The sequence below is a fragment of the Nelumbo nucifera genome, chromosome 2, assembly GCF_055504915.1.
Source record: "Nelumbo nucifera cultivar China Antique chromosome 2, China Antique-T2T, whole genome shotgun sequence".
Lineage (NCBI taxonomy): Eukaryota > Viridiplantae > Streptophyta > Magnoliopsida > Proteales > Nelumbonaceae > Nelumbo > Nelumbo nucifera.
Window position 1 is genome coordinate 112,448,599 of NC_142650.1, and position 21,326 is coordinate 112,469,924.

Below are 21,326 nucleotides of genomic sequence, written 5' to 3' on the forward strand. Positions count from 1 at the left end.
TGAGTGGGTGATCATAGTGATAGGATCAGCCCCTTTGTTGGACAAAGGTAATGATCGGGGATGCACTCTCTCTGATGGAAACTAAAGCTGTCGGCAGTTGATTTCAATCGTTGAAATTTGTTTTGCAAAATATATATTTATATAAGTATATACATATATATACATAATGGTTTCAAAATGTTTGTAAAAGGTTTTAATCCCCGGTATCCATGTGAGTAGAGAGTGCAGCCAAGGGAGAGGTCCTCTCTTGTCGGGCAGTGTCTGATCATTATGGGCTGAGAGGTTAAGTGTAAGACCATTGAGGGTAATACCTGATGGGCTAATCTTGCATCTGCCCATAGTCCCTGGGTTTTTATAAAGTGTCTTGGCCCAGGGACCACTTAATGTAAGTGTTGGGCCCATTAGGAATCCATGTGATGGGCTCAAGGGGTTCATTGTCTTTTCTATGAATTCGGCCAAGCCTTGTAATAGAGGCTACATTGAACCCATGTGGCTAATGTGTAGATCAATGTTTGGATCCCATGCCATACAAGGAAATCCAACTGGACAACATTCTGGAAGGTTAGTGAGCACATAGACTTAATGGGCCTAAAGCCTAATTCAAACTGGTTTAATTAAATTAATTAAAGAAGGGGGGATCTGGGATTTAGATCAACAGATATGATAAAGGATTATCCCTATCCACTTAGAGAGTCCAGATCCAAATAAAGATTTGGATTTGGAAACTCCTAATAAGATTAGGAGGGTTGATCTTATCTGCAAATAAGATAAGGAATTATCTTTATCACTTAAAGAGAGTCTAGATCCAAATAAAGATTTGGATTAGGAAACTCCTAATGGCATTAGGAATTGTTCTCTTTAAGGCTATAAAAGGAGGAGGGGGCAGACTCCATAGACACAGATTTTAGATTACAAAAGAGAGAAGATAGCTACAGTAACGTTGCACCATCTTCTCCCCTTGTGCCCTTCTCTTGTTGCCGCCATTGCCAATTCGATCTCCACATCTGTAGGAGTGATCAACAAAGGTTCTTGATATCAGTTTTTGGAGAAAAAATGATCTAAAGTTGTGCTCACATACCCTTCATTGAATCCTTGGTGAAGGATACAGTTCTTGGGAAGAACCACCTGCTGATTCTGCTCCATCCTGCATTGTGTCATCTTCAATGGGAGCAGTCTTTGGCTTCTCCTTGGGTGTGAACACCTTCATTAGAGGATATTATTTTTTCGTATCAGGTATCCCCTTCTCTTACCTTTTGGTTTCAGATTTGGTTCGGTTCTTGGTTCAAGATTGATCATTAAAAAATGCAATTTTTCTAAAACAGTGAATGTGATTCCCAGATGGGAGAGAGAAATTTTTGAAATTTCACCTTACCTACCTGTAAGGTTCGGCTATTCATATGATGGATCTCTCACCGCTTCAGTGGTATCGGAGACATGGTTCAAATCTTGAATCAAAATAGAACAGATCTAAACCTGTACAAATGGGCAGAATGTGTTCTACTCAATTTGCGTAGATTATGGATTTTTTGGGAAATCATTTCCTAGATTAAGGACGAATGATATGAAATTAGTTCTTTATAAATCTAAAATATATTTAGAATTATTCTTTATATTTTTCTTGGTTTTTGGGATGTTCGTACGGTGGAGATTGAAATCTTTAATGGCACAGGAAATCTACGATTTGTAGTTTTTCACATTCTGGTCTGTAATTATTATATTTTTTTTTAATTTTTAGACTGAATGCATAGGAATTCGATTTGATGTAATATTAATAGAAAAATTAGGATTTTCTATTTATTTTATTTCAAGATCGAAGTTGGTTGTGCAAGAGAAGGAGATTTCGTAGATGGAGAAATCGCTATCTGCGATTTACAGTTTAGGAAACTGCATACTGTGGTCTAACTTATGTTTTGCAGGTTGGGAGATGTGCAAACAGACCTAGTACTGATTTCTGATTGTCTTTAATCAGTAGTTTTAATTTCAGATCGATTCTTGAATTAAAAATCAAAACCCTAGACCCATTCGAACCAGATTGGACCAAAATGGTTGGATCGAATCTGTGGTTCGATGGGGGTTGTTCTCAGTCATGTTTCTTCCACTCGTGGGTCAGGGATTGATGTTTAATCGTAAGATTTAATTCGGCCCACACCTATAAGGCCCAATTTTAAAATGTTAAAACTGGTAAAGCCCACTAACTGCATAAATGCTATATGGGCCGAACTGCTAACTGCTATTCAGCCCATAGACCTAGACAATATTAATTAGTAATATTGTGGATATTTATGGGCTTAGAAGATGGGTTTTACAGATATTAATTGATTGGATCAATTCTATCCGTGCATGTGATGTATGGATGTATGATGTGCAACGCTCATGGGCCATAAGTACTTGGTCCTTGCAGATACGATAGTGACTCTTGTGCACACCATGGATGAATGCACATCATTGCCATGGTGTCCCTTAGGGTCATTGGATGACCTCCCTGAGTGGTGGGCCCCACACCACTGAAAAGGATTCATGTGGAACCCTAGCCGTTTAGGGCCCACCAGAATTTGGCTTTATGAAAGTTAGTGGGAGCCACTTTGGTTTGACCTAAATTAAACTAGGGCATAACTTTTGTTCCCTCCAGAAATATGAGTGCATGTGATAGGGAGATTCATATGATGAACTCTCTAAAGGCCTTCATCATTAGCATGAAGATGGGTCCTTCAAGTAATGAGGAAACACACCATAAAATTGGGCTATCCATTTGCTGCTGAATTTGTTGGAATGTTTCATAAGATGATAGGGGCGTCATAGACCGATTTGGGAGGGGCCTATCGTAACCTTAAGGGCCTAAACTATGCTGACTAGTATCGTAACCTTATGCTGGTTCTTACCTCTGAAAAACTAGACAAAGTGGCTAAAAATCCTGCCCCGGAGCATCCAGGAGATAGGGCTTCTGAGGATCACAAGAGGGAATACCAAGAATGGGAAGAGAAAAATTCCCCGGCCCGGCGTTACATCATTACCTCTTTAGATAATCTGATACAAAGGCAGTTCAATCAGATCAAGTTGTCCAAGGACATATTGGACAGTCTAAAGACAATGTATGAAGAGTAGAACCGTTCTACTCTCCAGAAGGTCTTGAAATAGTTCATGATAGCTCAAATGTCCAAGAACCATCAAGTTCATGACCATTGTCTTTGTATGATAGGATATATTAATGAACTTGAGGCCCTTGGATTCGGGCTTGACCATGTCACTAAGGTAGATGCCATCTTGAACTCTTTGCCTCATTCCTTTAATCAGTTCATCATGAACTACAACATGAACCAGATAAATGTTAGCATCTAGGAACTCCACAATATGTTGTAGAGGGCCGAGGAATTGATTAAGAAGGATGGGCCTATAGCCATGTTTGTTGAAGGAGGCAAGTCGAGCAAGAATAAGAGGAAGGCAAAGAGATGGCCCTAGAAGAAAGCCACCAAGTCCAAGAAGCAGAGGAAAGACAAAGCATCAGATGCTTGTCACTTCTACAAACAGACCTGCCATTGGAAGATGAACTGTCCTCAGTACCTAGAATTCAAGAAAGGTAATTTCGAATTCTGTCATAGAAACCAATCTATTGGTAACTTCTACTTCCTGGTGTATTGACTCCGGGGCTTTGACTTATGCGTGTAACTCACTGCAGGGGTTCAGGGTAAACAGAAGACTGAGTGAAGGAGAGGGGATTCTTTACTTAGGGACTTCTGCAAGTGTTGCAGTTGCGGCCATAGGAACTGTAGAACTTATTTTTAGAGAAGGAATTATTATACTAAAACATTGTCTTTATGTTCAGAATTTGAGAATAAAGTTGATTTATGTTTCAAAATTGTGTGCAGATGGATATTCTATTTTCTTTAGTAATACGATTACTATTAAAAAAAACAACAAATTCATCACATACGGAGAACTTGAGAATGGTCTCTAGTAGATCCACCCCCCGCGGTAAAAGCAATTGGTTGCAAATAGATCTATAAGAGGAAGAAGGGCCCTAGTGGTAAAGTTGAGACCTACAAGGCTCGTCTGGTGGTGAAAGTGTATACTCAGAAAGAGGGCATCAATTATGAGAAAACCTTTTTGCCTATGGCCATGCTTAAATCCATTAGGATCTTGCTAGCTATAGCAGCATACCGTGATTACGAGATTTGGCAAATGAGGCTGCCAAAGAAACTGTATGGATGATGAAGTTCATTCATGAATTGGGAGTAGTTCCACCTAGCACATCACCCATTCCATTGTTGTGTGACAACAATGGAGCTATCACTCAGGCTAAGGAGCCACGAGCCCACTCAAAGTCAAAGCACATCGAGAGGAAGTACCATGTACTGCAGGAGATAGCTGGAAGAGGGGACGTCCTAATTCAGAAGGTAGCATCAGCGGAGAATGTAGCAGACCCATTGACTAAGCCACTTACACAGAAAGTGTTTGAGAAACACGTGGAAAGTATGAGATTCTGGCTTATCCAGATTAGACCTAAGTGCAAGTGGGAGCTGTTAGAGAGTATATGCCCTTAGCTCCAATCTGATTGATGTACATTACGACATTTATTGTAAATAAATTAAGTATATATTTGATTCATGTTATTATGGTGTGTTTTTGTGTAATACCCTTCAACTGGACATATATGAGACCCGTGTTAGCTTAGAATGTTCACAACCGGTGGATTAATCTAGGGAGATCTATCCTAGTAAGGCTAACATTGATGTGCCACCAAGTTAGTTGGGGTAGCCTATCTCAGTTGCCAGGGTGAGACCCGAGGTACATGCAGTGTGGGTTTACTTGAAACCTTGAACCGGACCAGAATTCCAGTATTGCCCTGGACCTTGGAGATTAGTGGGCAAAATTGGAATGTTACACCTGACCCTTAGACTCGATTATGATACTGCACTTGGTATCGGATTAGGTTGTTTTTGATATGCCAGTCGGTGAGATCCTTAGAGGGGGTCGAAACCTGGGTATGTTGGGACAGTCCAAGAATTCATCTGAGTGGGTGATCATAGTGGCAGGATTATCCCCTTTGTCGGACGAAGGTAATGATTGGGGATGCACTCTCTCTGATGGAAACCAAAACTGTAGGTAGATTAATTAGATTAATTTGATTAATTAAAGAAGAGGGTGGATCTGGATTAATTAAAGAAGGGGGCGGATCTGGATTTAGATCAACAGATAGGATAAGGGATTGTCCCTATCCACTCAGAGAGTCTAGATCCAAATAAAGATTTGGATTTGGAAACTCCAAATAAGATTAGGAGGGCTGATCTTATCTACTGATAAGATAAGGAATTATCTTTATCACTTAAAAAGGGTCCAGATCCAAATAAAGATTTGGATGAGGAAACTCCTATTGGGATTAGGAGTTGTTCTCTTTAAGGCTATAAAATGAGGAGGGGGTGGACTCCATAGACACAGATTTTAGATTATAGAAGAGAGCAAGCGGCTATAGTAATACTACACCATCTTCTCCCCTTGCACCCTCCTCCTGTTGCTGCAATTGCTAGCAACAAAGGGAGAAATTTTTGAAATTTCACCCTACCTACTTGCAAGGTTCGGCTATCCATATGATGAATCTCTCATCCATTTACAACTAGGAATAACCCAGGTCGCGTCTAGTCTATGTGCGGACGTCATGCCATTTTATAAACTCCACAGACATCAAAATACGCCCTAAACCGATTTCAACCTTGGGGGTCATGCAACTGGTTTTCCTAGGAGCCGTCGGATCATGGTGATCTTGATCATTGATCCCTGGATACACCGGCTATAAATAGGAGGCAAGGGGCTCACTTTCTTTGCCACAAGTTCGCTTACCCATAATCTTAGGTCGCACTCAAGTCTTTCAGTTCGGTGTCTTTCTGAGTTCATCTTCCTTTCTCTGGTCTTTCTTTTGGTGAGTCTCCCCTGGCTCTCTTTTTCAATTCCACGTCTTTCCATTATGTGTAGCTTTAGTTTCGATAGCCTCTTAGATGGGAGCGGTGAATCCACTGGATCCGAGGTGGGTACCTCAGCTCAGGCCGTAGATCTTTGTCCTACCGAGGAGTCTACTTCGGGTTAGAATGCGGTCAACGGTCCTTCTGCGGCGGACTTACTTCGGGGGGAGCGAGAGGCCTTTGGTAGCTTGGCTTCCACCTCACATCGAGGTCGGTTGCCAGATAACTTTAGCCCATAAACAATGATGGTGGACAGGCTCTTATCCCTAGTTGCCCAGTACAAACTTCCCAATGACCTCGTCTACAGTATCCTCTTAGGTAATTTCCCTTAGGAACATGGTCATGATGAGATTGTGATCTTCGAGGAACAAATCATAGTTGGTCTTCGTCTTCCACTTCACCCTTTGATAGTCAAAATCATAAATTTATTCAACATCACAATAGACCAGTTGCACCCGAACTTTATCCACAACATCATAGGAATCATTTCTCTTTTCCACGACTATAACCTTCCTCTTGACCTCGATGTCTTTTCTTCTATTATTTCCATAAAAAAGAACTTGTCTTGTGTTCTGCCCGAGCACAGGCGAACTTATTACCTTTCACCTCATCTTAGATTCAAACTCTTGTATGAGCTCCCGAACAAGGTCCCAGCCTGGAAGAAGCGTTATTTCATGGTTCGTAATACTGAGGGGTGGCCTTTCCCAACTCATTGGAGGGCAGCCATCCAAGACCCCAGTGTTAGGTTGAACCTAAAGACAAGGGAGGCACTCCGATCTTGGGCAAAGCTTGGCCTGAATTTTGAAGACTTCGTGACTGAGAAGAAGCTTGTGTAGGCCGATCTAAGTCCTTGTCAGTTGGTATTTTCTGTATTTTTTCTTTGCCTTACTCTGGTATTATTTTTGACAGCTCATTTTTATCGCACCTATCGTGGACATCCCCGCCAACGAACTCTTCGGGAGTATGAAGAAGGGGAAAAAGAAGAGAGTTTCAAAAAGAGCTTGCGTTGAGTCCCCGCTAGCTGTCGTTCTGGAGCCTGAGCAACCTCCTGTGATAGACTTGGCCGAGGAGGAATAGGGCAATCTCTCCCCACCCCACGCACCCAAGGAGGCTACGTCTTTGGAGCCCGCCCCGACAACTGCCACTTCTTTAAGCAGCAATGATGCAGTTCGGAGCATTTTGACTCCAAAATTTGGCCTCCTCAAGAGCAAAGGCATAGTGTTTGCCGAGGAGGTTGCTAGCTGGGCCAAGCTACCGGTTGCTCAGCTCGATCTTTCTTGAACTTGGCTTTTTATGTGTTGACGCTTGTTTTCTTATCTTGGCAGGTGAATTTCACCATCCACGCCTTGGATTATCAGTCTGAGGTGAACTTGAAGTAGACCCTCATAGCCGAGGAGTCTTCCTACAAGGCCCACACCGAGCTGAACTTATCCCTCAATGAAAATAACCAACTAAAGAAGGACACACGGGCTAAGAAGGAGCTGTTCATGTTGTTGATGTCAGAGAAGAAGGAGGTTGAAGAGCATGAGGCAGCCTTGAAGAGGGAGCTCGAGGAGCGAAAGGTGTCACTAAAGAGGGAGGTGGAAAACCTTGAGGCTCAGGTGAAGGAGTGAACTGAGATACTACTTCAAGCAATGGAGGAGGCCAAGGTTAAGACCATCGAGGAGTACAAGTCTTCGGTGGTGTTCCAAAAGGAGATGGTCGAGGTGGGCACGACGAGCTACCATAGAGGTTTCAAGCTTAGGAGGTGGTTGACCCAACGTGAGTTCCCCCAGCTTGACCTCAATGTCGTAACCACTTCGAGGATCAGTAAGGAGACGACCATTGAAGTTGCTCAAGATCTGGACTCCAAAGCAGAAAGTGATGGCGGCTTGCTCGATGAGGGTGAGGAGATTGGTGCTGGTGAGAGCCATATGGAGACAGATCTTCCTGCCGAAGCGTCTAACAAGGATGGGGAGCTCCAAAGTGACTAGAAGCCTCTTTTCTTGGTCCTTTATGATGTATACCTCAAGCCTCCGAGCTCGGTTCATAGTGAAAGTTTCTCTTTTTTCTTCTTCTCTCTCTTTTTTTTTTATTTTTTCGTACTCAAAACTTTACATTCATGAAATACAAGTATTTTGGTTATCTTTGTGCAAGAAACTTTCTAAGTGTAAATAACTCCCTAACTGGTGAACTAAATAAAAAATAGGAGTAAATTTTATCCAAGTGTTGGTTATCTCAAGCTGTCGAGCTAACGAGCTGGAATTACTGGTAGGGATAACCTCTCATTGTTGTACACCGAGGTGGGCAGACACTATAGGGTATACACCCGACCTATCTGCACATAGGCTACTCGCTTAGGTGTCGGTTATCCCTCAGTGCTGAGCCATTGGCCTGACTTCAAATGGGATCAACCTATTTTTATATGCCGAGGTGGGATAGACATATTAAGGTTTGTACCTGAACTGTCTATGCCTCAGTCATGAGAACTGGTTTGCCTATGCCGAAGAGGCGATTAGGACTTGACTGCCTATGCCAAAGTGGCAACTAGGACTTGTCCGCCCATGCCGAAGAGGCGACTGGGACTTATCTTCCTATGCTGAAGAGGTGACTGAGACTTAACTGCCTATGCCGAAGAGGCGATTAGGACTTATCGTAGTGTTGAGGTCTTATGTCAACTTGGCATCATAGCCCTTGGGTTTCTGGGAGTGACTCGTAGTCCTCTCTCTAGTTCGGTGATCAGAAGTAATAATTTCTTAGGTTGCCAATGTTCCATGCTCGAGGTACTTGCTTCCCTTCCAAAGTCTTGAGCTCGTATGTACCTTCCCCGAATACCCGTCTTACTCGGTACGAACCTTCCCAATTCGGTCCAAGCTTACCAACGCCGGTAAGCTGCAATCCGGATGTATGCTATGTCTCATACTTCTTCCACCAGGTCTAGGTTGGTACAGAGCTTGTCATTATTTGTCTTTTCATCATAGGCATCTAAGCATAGTGTAGGCACCTTAATTTCTGTTGGGATTACCGTTTTTGTGTCATAAGTGAGGTTAAAAGGAGTCTCACCTATGCTGTCTTGATGGTAGTCCGATAGGCCTAGAGTACACTGCTTTGTTCGTGTACCCACAACCCTTTGGGTCGAGCTAAGCGAGCTTTCAATCCACAAAGTATGGCTCTGTTAGTGACTTCTGCTTGCCCCTTCGCCTGGGGTGTGCCACCGAGGTAAAATTTTGTTGAATTCCCATTTCAGCACACCAATTCTGAAACTTGATGTCCTCAAATTGCTTTCCGTTGTTGGAGATGAGTACCCGAGGTAGCTTGAAGTGATATACTATGTTCTTCCAAAAGAAATTCTGTATGTTGCGGGCTGTGATTGTTACTAGAGGTTCAACTTCCATCCACTTCGTAAAATAGTCTACTGCTATGACCAGAAACTTCCTTTGTCCTATCGTTAGCAGGAATGGGCCAAGGATGTTGATTCCCCACTATGCAAAGGGCCATGGGCTAGTGAGGTATTTTAGATCGACAATAGGTAGGTGGTGGATGTTGACGTGCCTCTAACACTTGTTACACTTTTTGATGAGCTCGAGTGCATCTGCCTTCATCGTGGTCTAGTAGTGGCCTTGCCGTAATGCCTTCTGTGCAAGAGCCCAGATCCCCAAGTGTCTTCTGCATAAGTCTTCATGGGTGTCATGGAGTACATACTTAGCCTCTGAGGGTCACAAGCAGCGCAAGTAGGGGAGCGTGAATGACCTTCTGTACAATTGTCCGTCTATAAGGATGTACTTAGCCAATTGGCACTTTAACTCATGAGTGGATCGATCCAGCTCGGTTCGGCTTATGCTACAAGAGTGACCTCTCCTGCCCCCCCCGAGAATGCTAGGCCGAGCTAAGTCCTCTATATACAAGGTCCGCATGGTGTTACTGCTTGTGCTGGCTAATCGGAACAAGGCATCGGCCTCAACATTCTCAGACCTCGGGATCTGTCTAATGAAGTAGGAAATGAAGCCGCATAGGATCTCCCTAACTTTGGCCAAGTAAGTAGCCATGGGGGGGTTGTGGACCTCATACTCACTGCTGACTTGGTTGACTACGAGCTAAGAGTCACTACATATAATGAGGTGCTTTGCCTTCATTTCCCTTTCTAGGGTGAGCCCGACGACCAATACTTCGTCTGCTTCGTTGTTTGATGTCGCGAACCTAAACCAAAGTGCGTATTCCAGCTTCACCTCGCTTGGGTCATATAGAATTCTTCCTGCACAACTTCCTTGTTGGTCGGATGAGGTGTCATCTTGGAGAATCCAAGGCTCCTTGTCCCAGGTCAGACCTGCTCTAACCGGGACCGGTGCCGCACTGGTTGAAACTTCCATTGTGTGTTCGAGCTTGGTCAGCTCGGGAGTTGTGGAACTTAATGTACATTTTGCCAAAAAATTGGCCAAGGCTTGGGCTTTGATTGTCGTTCGAGGTTCATATCGGATGTCGTACTCACTTAGTTCGATAGCCCACTTCGTCAATTTGCCAAACAACTCGGGCTTGAGCATTATCTGTCTTAGAGGCTTGGTGAAGACGACGATGGTGTGGGCTTGGAAGTATGGACAAAGCTTGCGAGCTGATATGATTAGTGTGTCCGCTAGTTTCTCGATCTCTGGGTACCTGGTTTCTGTGTCTTACAAAACTTTGCTAACATAGTAGATGGGTCATTGGACCCGATCTACCTCTTTGATTAGTACCAAGCTGGCTACCTTGTCACTAGCGGAGAGGTACAACTTTAATACATCCCCTTCCTCGAGTCGGGTTAGAACTGGGGTGCTAGCTAAGTATCTTTTCAGCTCGTCAAAGGCACTCTAACATTTTGCAGTCCACTCGAAGTCTTTACTCTTTTTTATGGCTTTAAAAAATGGTAGGCAGCAATCTGCCGATTTGGACATAAAACAACTCAGGGCAGCTATCCGGCCATTCAGCCTCTGAACCTCTTTTAGTTTGTGAGGTGGCCTCATATCTAAGATGGCTTTTATTTTTTCCGGGTTGGCTTTGGTGCCATGTCGGTTGACTATATAGCCCAAAAATTTACCCGATGTGACCCCGAAGACAAACTTGTTGGGATTTAATTTTATATTATATTTTCGTAAAATTTGAGAAACACTTTGCAAATCATCTAGCAAAAAATTTGAATACTGAGTCTTCATGACCATGTCATCAACATAGCATTCAATTTTTTTGCTGATTAACGACTCCAAAATTTTATTTACAAGGCGTTGAAAGGTTGCCCTGGCATTTTTTAGTCCAAAGGGCATGACCTTGTAGCAATACAACATGAGCTCTGTTATAAAGGCAGTTTTTTCTTCATCGGTAGGGTTCATCCTAATTTGGTTGTAACCGGAATAGGCATCGAGGAAGCTCTGCAACTCATGCCCTGAGGTTGCATCCACTAGGCGGTTGATCTTGGGTAGTGGGAAGTACTCTTTCGGGCAGGCTCTATTCATGTCGGTGTAGTCGATGCACATGCACCACTTGTTGTTGGCCTTTTTTACTAGAATTGGGTCAGCTACCTAGCTCGGGTAATGGACTTCCTTGATGAAGTCTATCGCTAGGAGCTTCCCAAACTCTTCATTGACTATCCTCGTTTCAAGGCAAGGTTGCGCTTTTTCTATCTAATTGGCCTAACTAAGGGATCAATATTTAATTTATGAGTTAGAATCTTGAAATCTATTCCAAGCATCTCTGCCGCGGACCAGGCAAATATATCTAAATTTCTTAGTAAGAAGCTTACCATCTAAGAGCGAAGTGGCTCATCGATCGAAGCGTCGATCAAGAGAGTCTTGGCCAGGTCATTGGTTGAGACTGGGATGTGGACCGTCTCCTTTGTTGGGGCAGTTCGCTCGTCGGCATACTCTATTGGTCGCTCGAGCCCGATGTCAGCTGTTAACTTTGCTTTCCCCTTGAGGGCGGCTACGTAGCACTTGCGAGATTTGAGCTGGTCACCTCGCACAACTCCTACTCCATAGTCCATTGGGAACTTCATTGCCAAATAGTAGGTTGATACTACCACACGTATGGTGTGTGTAATGGGTCGACCTACTATGGCATTATAAGGAGAGGGAGTCATGACCACCAGAAGCGTGTGCTCGAATCTTGTGATATTCGGCCATGTGCCGGCCTCTACAGGTATTGAGACTCACCCGAGAGGTCTGACCTCCTCACCGCTAAAGCTTACCAGGGGAGTGTTTGATGGCTTTAAGTCTCTTTTTTGGAGCTGCAGCTTGTCGAAGGTGTCCTTGAATAGTATGTCTGCCGAGCTACCTGAGTCCACTAGGATGCACTTGACTTCGAAGTCATTGAGCCTCAGTTTTATCAGCAGAGCATTGTCGTGAGGATAGTGGATCCCACGTGCATCATCCTCTATGAAGTAAATTGGTTCATCCGGTTGCCAAAGTACACCTTGCGATTGTCGTGGTGGCTTCTCATTCTGCCTATTGCTGGTCTTGGGGGCATTCCTTCTCTGGTTCCCTTGCCGGTTCCCTTGCCAGTTTGCTTGCCAATCTGCCTGGCTTCTCTCTTCTCACTGTACAAAATTTTTTAAGTACTCGTGGTGGATGAGCTCCTCAATCTCGTCACAGAGGTTCTTGCAGTTCTTTGTGTTGTACCTGTGGTCTCTGTGGAAATGACAGTAGACGTTCCGGTTTCTTGTTGCAGGATCTCCGCTCAACTTGGGAAGCCACTTGACAAAGGAGGAGTCCTTGACGGCCATTAGAATTTCTCCTTGCTTAGCGTTGAGAGGTGTGTAGTTCGTCCTTTCAATAGGTGGGGTCTTGAAGCGTTGACCTGACTTGCGAGATCGCGAAGGAGATCGACTTCTAGATTTGTTTCTTCCCCTACTCGGGGACTTGCTCTTTCTTCTTTTGTGCCCATCACTACCTGTGTTGTCAATGTCTCTTTTTCTTTTTTCTGTCGGGTTTTTAGTCTTCTGGTTTATTTTTTCTTTGGTTCCGATGAATTGGTCGGGTTAGCTTGAGGAATTCAGTGATGTCTTTGGTTTATTGGCCACTACATGCCATTTAAACTCTCTATGTGTTATTCCTTTCTTAGTTTCTGTGAGTCTTACCATCGGGTTTAAGTCAAGGATCTGTAGGCAGGTGTCGTTGAAGCGCTTGATATAGCTTCTAATCGACTCTCCTTTTCTCTGAACCACGTTGAGGAGGCTCTCCTGCGACCTTGGGCACTTCTTGCTGGTGATGAAGTGCGAGGTAACCAAATCTACGAAATGCACCTAGCTCTTGATCGATCCTAGTGCGAGGTTCCAGTACCAGGTCTGAACTACCCCCGTGAAAGTGGTGGAGAAAGCCACACACATACAAGACTCTATGCCGAAAGCTAGAGAGTAGAAAAATCACGCATACCTTCAGCTTGAGGTTCTCGTCTTTATATATCGTATTAGTTTTGGGACTCATGAAAGAGCTCCAGGATCTTCGGGATCTGCTAAACTGCGCCTAGTTCTTGATTGATCCTAGTGCGAGGTTCTGGTACCAGGTCTGAACTACCCCTGTGAAAGTGATGGAGAAAGCTATGCACATACAAGACTCTTTGCCGAAAGCTAGAGAGTAGAAAAATCACGCATACTTTCGCCTTGAGGTTCCTGTCTTTATATACTCTATTAGTCTTGGGACTCACGAAAGAGCTCCAGGATCAGTAGTATATTGTATTAGTCTTTATATACTATATTGGTTTTTTGCTACCCTAGTTTCAAGTTGTAACATTTGTTCAACTATTTTTTCTTGAAGTTTAATTGTGTGGCTTATGAGTCCCAATGCCTTTCCCTATTTATCTTATTTAGTGTTTATTTTACTTTACTAGGATTATTCTAGGAAGTACCTGTTCATGTTATTTTTAATATCACTAATATTGTTAGATTTTCCTCCATAGTACCATCGTTTTTTCATTGAGAAGCCCATGATATCAAAGATTAAAATATTGATACATTAATTGATAACTCTGCTTTTTGATGCCTTAAGAGCATCATTTTAGGGGTATTTTCGGCCTTAAAATAGTCAAAGTGTGATATTTTCCTAGTTAAATTCATTGTTATAACCTTTGAGGGTCTTTATGAAACTTCTGTGAAAAACCGGGGAAGTTACAAGGCTGAAATGTAGTTTTTGGGAAACTGGTGTGAAGTCCAAATGAGAGCGGGGGTGTTTTTGTGAAAAACTGAGAACAAGAGGGTGCCTCCTACTATATTAGCATGCTCCCCTCTCCTTAGCAAACCTTATGGTGCCTTTTAACTTATTCTTTTCCTCCTTAGCAAACCCTATCCACCCCCAGCTATTTGATCTCCACCTTCCACTCCTAATCTCCAGCACTCATTCTAGGGCACTCTTTTTGTAGCTTTTAAGCCCTAGGGTGCCACCTAACTACTGATCCTCACCATTCAACCCCTAACCACTAGATCTTAGCCCTCCATTCCATCTTCTATCTCAGCCATCCACATTAGGGCGCCACCCACCTCTTTTAATCTCCACCTTTTAGTTCCAGGTGCCTCAATCTCCACCATCTATTTCTAGGTTCCCAAATCTCAACCCTACATAATATTGGGCACCCTCTCCTTCTATTCTCAGCCTTAGGATCACTTCAAAACCATCCCAACCCTCCATTAGAAACCCTAGGGCTCCCATATCTTTGCTAAAACCCAACTACTGCCCCCTTCTTTCTCTCTAATACCAGTTGTATCCATCATTCTCTATAAAAAGGATCCAAGAGCTCCTGAGTAATAGTTGGATTCTGCCCCCAAGTAAGATGGAAGGCTGATTTTAAGAAGTTCAAGGGTAGAGGAAGAGGACACCTAAGCAAGATGAGGGGTTCTTACTTGCAGTTCTTCAACACCATTACTGCTACCTTTGGAATCGAATCCCAACCACTTTTACTTTATTTTAGTTTTAATTTCTATTCTTTCAATTCCAGTTTTATTATTTTCTTTCTGTAATTTACTTTTATTTTGTTTGGTCTTCATTTTCTTTTCTGCAGATCTACAATTTGGCCAGGCAAGATGGAAGGCCTAGCTTGAGAAGTTTGAGGGTCAAAGGAGAGATCCAGAGACTGCTACCTCTGATTGGATTATAGATTTTTATTTCATTTCTTTCATCTATTTATTTCTATATTTATTTATATTTCTATATGTTTAACTTTTAGTACTGTTCGAATTCTATATTTTCCTCAGTTTAATTAATTAATTTTTATATTTTTGCACTTCCCTCTTGTGTTCTCTTGTCTAGATTTTAGTATGTATTAATTTTTCCCTCGCTTCCCTTTGGATACAACCCGTTTTTATCATTTTATTGCATTTGTAATTGTTTGAGAATTGGAAAAAAATTATGAATATAAAACTGGTGTTCCGAAGTGCTTAACGACATGCTTCCGGACACACTATTAATGCACTCATATCTGGTTGGTATACCCAAATACATATGGATGAACTGATACACATGTTTAAAAATCTTTAAAACATCCCAACATTTCTTCCTTTCCTTTAATTCCTATAAAATCAAAAGTAAAAAAGTAAAAATAAAAGTGAAATATCAATCCTTATATATTAAAGCCAATAAATATTATGGTATAATTAGATTCAAACTTTAATAAGATTAGATGAAGTCAAATCCAAATCTGGTCCAATTACATAAACACATCATTCGAATTTGAAATAATCAGATTTGATTTCAGATCAGGCCTTGGATATGTACTAGAGTGCTTTTGAAGATTGTTAGCCCCTACTAAAAAATGCAGATGATATAACTTGTACCCAGGTTTACCATCACCCATGTTTTAAATATAACTTTATACCATTAGGTTATCTACTTTTTTTATTGTGCTAAAAAATGAAATAAAATGTATTTTATTTTATTTAGTACAAAACAATCTTTCAAATTAGTATTTTATAAATGGGAAAAGTCTATGATACCGGGAAGACCTGGTACTAGAAGAGCATTTGACCATTCAAAGCACTCTCATGAATTTTTATGAATGCCACCTAATTGGTTACCTTTTTTATGTTAGCTGTTGATTGGTTGTAAGTTTTTCGGTATCATAGTCAAACCCATTATAAGCATAATGGAATAAATGATCTATTAAATTAAAATTTTATAAAAAACTATTTTTCATCTTAGAAAATTTATATAAATAAAAGACCAATAATAGAATAATTATTTTATTGTTCATGGGTTTTTAGGTTTGTTGTTGATTAAAAATTGAAATATACTTATAAATAAATTTTATGAAATGAAGGTTAATGTATCTAACAACTCATACACCTTTTAAATGAAATTGTGAGCTTTAATTGGACTTTTCAAATGGACAATAAAAATGTTCAACTACATTTAAAAAAAAATTATTTGGAAATTCATATCTTCAATTATTATTCTCTATTTATCTATTTATATCTATATCTATATCTATGACCTAGTCAAAGCCTACAAATTGGCAATGTGTAGCATTAAAAACTACATTTCTAACGTCTACAGGTTTAATTAGGGTTTTAATGCATTTAGCAACTCATAAGCATTTTAAATGAAATCTGTGCTTTAATTGGGATATGGGTGGTAGCTAGACTTTCAAAATTGACATTGAAAATGTTAAAAAGATAAAAGATCTCAAGACATAATATCTAGTAATGTTTTTATAAAAAAGAATACTTTCAAGCTTCATTCTTCATTAATTACATATAAAAGTAAATAGATACACACATAAAGGAGTAGATCTGCTAGTTAGATCATTAAGTGAAATAGGACTCTAGTATCAAAGAACTTTTGGGTGAAAATTGGTTTGGAGCAACAAAGTGCTTTATCATGCAATAATTATGTACAAATGAATGCATACATAAAGACACCTACATTTGTTTGTTTGATCCCTTTTCAATGAAAAATTCTTTATGGAGCCAATGCTCACCTACCCAAGAAAATTTGGGTGTGAGCTTATTAAGATACAAATTTAATAATTTTGTTTGAAAATTCAAATCTTCAATAAAATAATATATCTGATTTTTAAAATACCAAATCTTCATTAAAATAAGTCTACATCTATTAGTTGTCTTTTCTAATTTTAGTGATCTTTAGATTCCTTTTATTTTGGGTAAATTCTTGAAACGTGGTAAAATTTTATCTGCTTTTTTTTTATAGAAGTCAATTCTCCTGATATACATTTGAAATCCAAATCCATTTACTCTTCATAATTCATAAATTAATTCTTCAAATGTATCCCACCTCTATAAACAATAAATATCCCCGTGGTTTAGAAATCTTTTTCTCCCTTGACATTCACTTCTCAGGTGGACTGAACAAGTTACCCCTCGAATCTAAACCATTAGATTACATGTACATCATAAAGATGACAAAAGTTAAGATGTCATGTCCTCAAAATTAAAGAAGATTAACAACGACAGTATCCTCTCTCAAATTTAGATTTGGACTTTATCCAAGTCCATTTGATTATTTTTAAACTAAAACAGTACGAAACTATTAAGTTGTACATATAGAATAAATTTTATTAAATATAAGCTTTATATAATTATATATGTTATCGATATAGATAGATAGAAAATAATTGCGATAAGCATAATATTATGAGGATGAGATATTTTTTCGAGACTCACAGTCCCACCGTGCAAAGCGGGGGGGAGACTATGTGGTATACTTCTCCAAAATCTCAATCTCAATTGGCCGTCTTGCCGTGCAGATTCGTCTCTAATGTCCTTGACACGACTGATGATTAGAGCTCTAACTGAAGCTGGGACGGGTCCATCTTCGAGACTACCATTTGGTTTCGTGGGAAACTAGCATCAGTTGACTCAGTCCCAAGAAGTCTGCAATTAAATTCGTGGGAATCCATATGGTAGTTTCCCATGGAAAATTGATCATGGTCTGAGGGACTTGTCAACCCCACTGCAAGTTTCCTATACTTGTGGTTTTCATGCACTTTGATACTAGTCGCTTTAACAAGGAAATACCGTTTTGAGTAATTTATTATTTAATTGCAATAATTCAAATAAAGAATTATTTACTTAAAAAGTATTCTTAAATTATCTGACAATTATTTAAAGTATTCCTAGCTAAATTGTCTAACAATTATCTTCTTAACAAACACCCTTAAAACTTTTGGAAACATGACACACGTTACTCTTCCGTTAATTCCCCGTTACATTCTGTCACATCACGCAATTTGTCAAAATTTTGTAAAATCCATGTTTTGCTTTTGAGTTCTCTTTCATAATTCTAAAAAAGGTTATTTACTTATATATATTTAAGAAACTATTTAAATTTATCCTCAAATTGTAAAAGACAAAAATATCCTCAACCACGGGCAAAGCTAAGATTTTCTCTTGAGGGGCGGGGGCCAAAAAATAATAAACCTGAATGGGAGGCCAGAATTTTTGAAACATGGATAGTAGGGGAATCAAAATATAAGTGAGTTTGAAATTGGAATTGTGGGGATTCTCAAGGGATTGGGGGGCAGGGATATGGCCCCCCTCTACCACATCTGGCTTCTACCCATGTTCTTAATTATTCATTAAGGTGGCATTTGGTAGTGCATAGGCCCTATCTACTATAAGATATGATGTTCTGCTTTGTATAGATGGTCCCCGTTTATAAAATAGCATGAACAGGGATGGGCCACACCCTAATTTATCGTCTACAATATTTTCTTGCGGATTGTTCACATCATTTTGTGGAAATGTTTCAGTGTAAGACATATATGTTACATTGGTCCAATTACTCTCATTTTATTTAATCTTTTAATAATTTTTAAATTTTAAATTTTTAATATTTTATTATTAAAATAATACTCTTAATATTAATTCTAGAATAGGCCTGATGATTTTCCTTCTCAACTCTCTTTTCATTATTTAAATATAATTTTTTAATAATTTTATCAAAAAATAAAATTTAAAATATTAATTTTTATTTTTTAATATTTAAAATAGTATTTTTAATTATTTAAAAAAATGCAATTGTTGTCTACATATTGATGCCTTTTTTTCAATTTATTTATCATATAAAATGCAGATGACATAACTTGTACCCAAGTTTACCATCACCCATGTTTTAAATAAAACTTTAAACCATTAGGTTATCTACTTTTATTGTTGTGCTAAAAAATGAAATAAAATGTATTTTATTTTATTTAGTATAAAACAATCTTTCGAATTAGTATTTTATAAATGGGAAAAGTCTATGATACCGGGAAGACCTGGTACTAGAAGAGCATTGACCATTCAAAGCACTCTCATGAATTTTTATGAATGCCACCTAATTGGTTACCTTTTTTATGTTAGCTGTTGATTGGTTGTAAGTTTTTCGGTGTCATAGTCAAACCCATTATAAGCATAATGGAATAAATGATCTATTAAATTAAAATTTTATAAAAAATGATTTTTCATCATAGAAAATTTATATAAATAAAAGACCAATAATAGAATAATTATTTTATTGTTCATGGGTTTTTAGGTTTGTTGTTGATTAAAAATTGAAATATACTTATAAATAAATTTTATGAAATGAAGGTTAATGTATCTAACAACTCTTACACCTTTTAAATGCAATTGTGAGCTTTAATTGGACTTTTCAAATGGACAATAAAAATGTTCAACTACATTGAAAAAAAAATTATTTGGAAATTCATATCTTCAATTATTATTCTCTATTTATCTATTTATATCTATATCTATATCTATGACCTAGTCAAAGCCTACAAATTGGCAATGTCTAGCATTAAAAACTACATTTCTAACGTCTACAGGTTTAATTAGGGTTTTAATGCATTTAGCAACTCATAAGCATTTTAAATGAAATCTGTGCTTTAATTGGGATATGGGTGGTAGCTAGACTTTCAAAATTGACATTGAAAATGTTAAAAAGATAAAAGATCTCAAGACATAATATCTAGTAATGTTTTTATAAAAAAGAATACTTTCAAGCTTCATTCTTCATTAATTACATATAAAAGTAAATAGATACACACATAAAGGAGTAGATCTGCTAGTTAGATCATTAAGTGAAATAGGACTCTAGTATCAAAGAACTTTTGGGTGAAAATTGGTTTGGAGCAACAAAGTGCTTTATCATGCAATAATTATGTACAAATGAATGCATACATAAAGACACCTACATTTGGTTGTTTGATCCCTTTTCAATGAAAAATTCTTTATGGGGCCAATGCTCACCTACCCAAGAAAATTTGGGTGTGAGTTTATTAAGATACAAATTTAATAATTTTGTTTGAAAATTCAAATCTTCAATAAAATAATATGTTTGATTTTTAAAATATCAAATCTTCATTAAAATAAGTCTACATCTTTTAGTTGTCTTTTCTAATTTTAGTAATCTTTAGATTCCTTTTATTTCGGTAAATTGTTGAACATATTAACTAACAATATATTGTCTTTTCTAACAATAATTCATAATAATGATGTTGACATATTAACTAACCAGGAACTTGGAAAGATTCATGTACCTCTAGAGTAGTTGATTTGAGTAGTCCTCAGAGACACACGTTACTCTTCCGTTAATTCCCCGTTACATTCTGTCACATCACGCAATTTGTCAAAATTTTGTAAAATCCATGTTTTGCTTTTGAGTTCTCTTTAAAAAAGGTTAATTACTTATATATATTTAAGAAACTATTTAAATTTATCCTTAAATTGTAAAAGACAAAAATATCCTCAACCACGGGCAAAGCTAAGATTTTCTCTTGAGGGGGGGGGGGGGGGGCAAAAAATAATAAACCTGAATGGGAGGCCAGAATTTATGAAACATGGATAGTAGGGGAACCAAAATATAAGTGAGTTTGAAATTGGAATTGTGGGGATTCTCAAGGGATTGGGGGGCAGGGATATGGCCCCCCTCTACCACGTCTGGCTTCTATCCATGTTCTTAACTATTCATTAAGGTGGCATTTGGTAGTGCATAGGCCCCGTCTACTATAAGATATGATGTTCTGCTTTGTGTAGATGGTCCCCATTCATAAAATACCATGAACAGGGATATGCCACACCCTAATTTATCGTCCACAATATTTTCTTGTGGATTATCCACATCATTTTGTGGAAATGTTTCAGTGTAAGACATATATATCACATTGGTCCAATTATTCTCATTTTATTTAATCTTTTAATAATTTTTAATTTTAAATTTTTAATATTTTATTATTAAAATAATACTTTTAATATTAATTATAGAATAGGCCTGATGATTCTCCTTCTCAACTCTCTTTTCATTATTTAAATATAAATTTTTAATATTTTTATCAAAAAATAAAATTTAAAATATTAATTTTTATTTTTAATTATTTAAAAAAATGCAATTGTTGTCTACATATTGATGCCTTTTTTTCAATTTATTTATCATGTAAAATGCAAAAAAT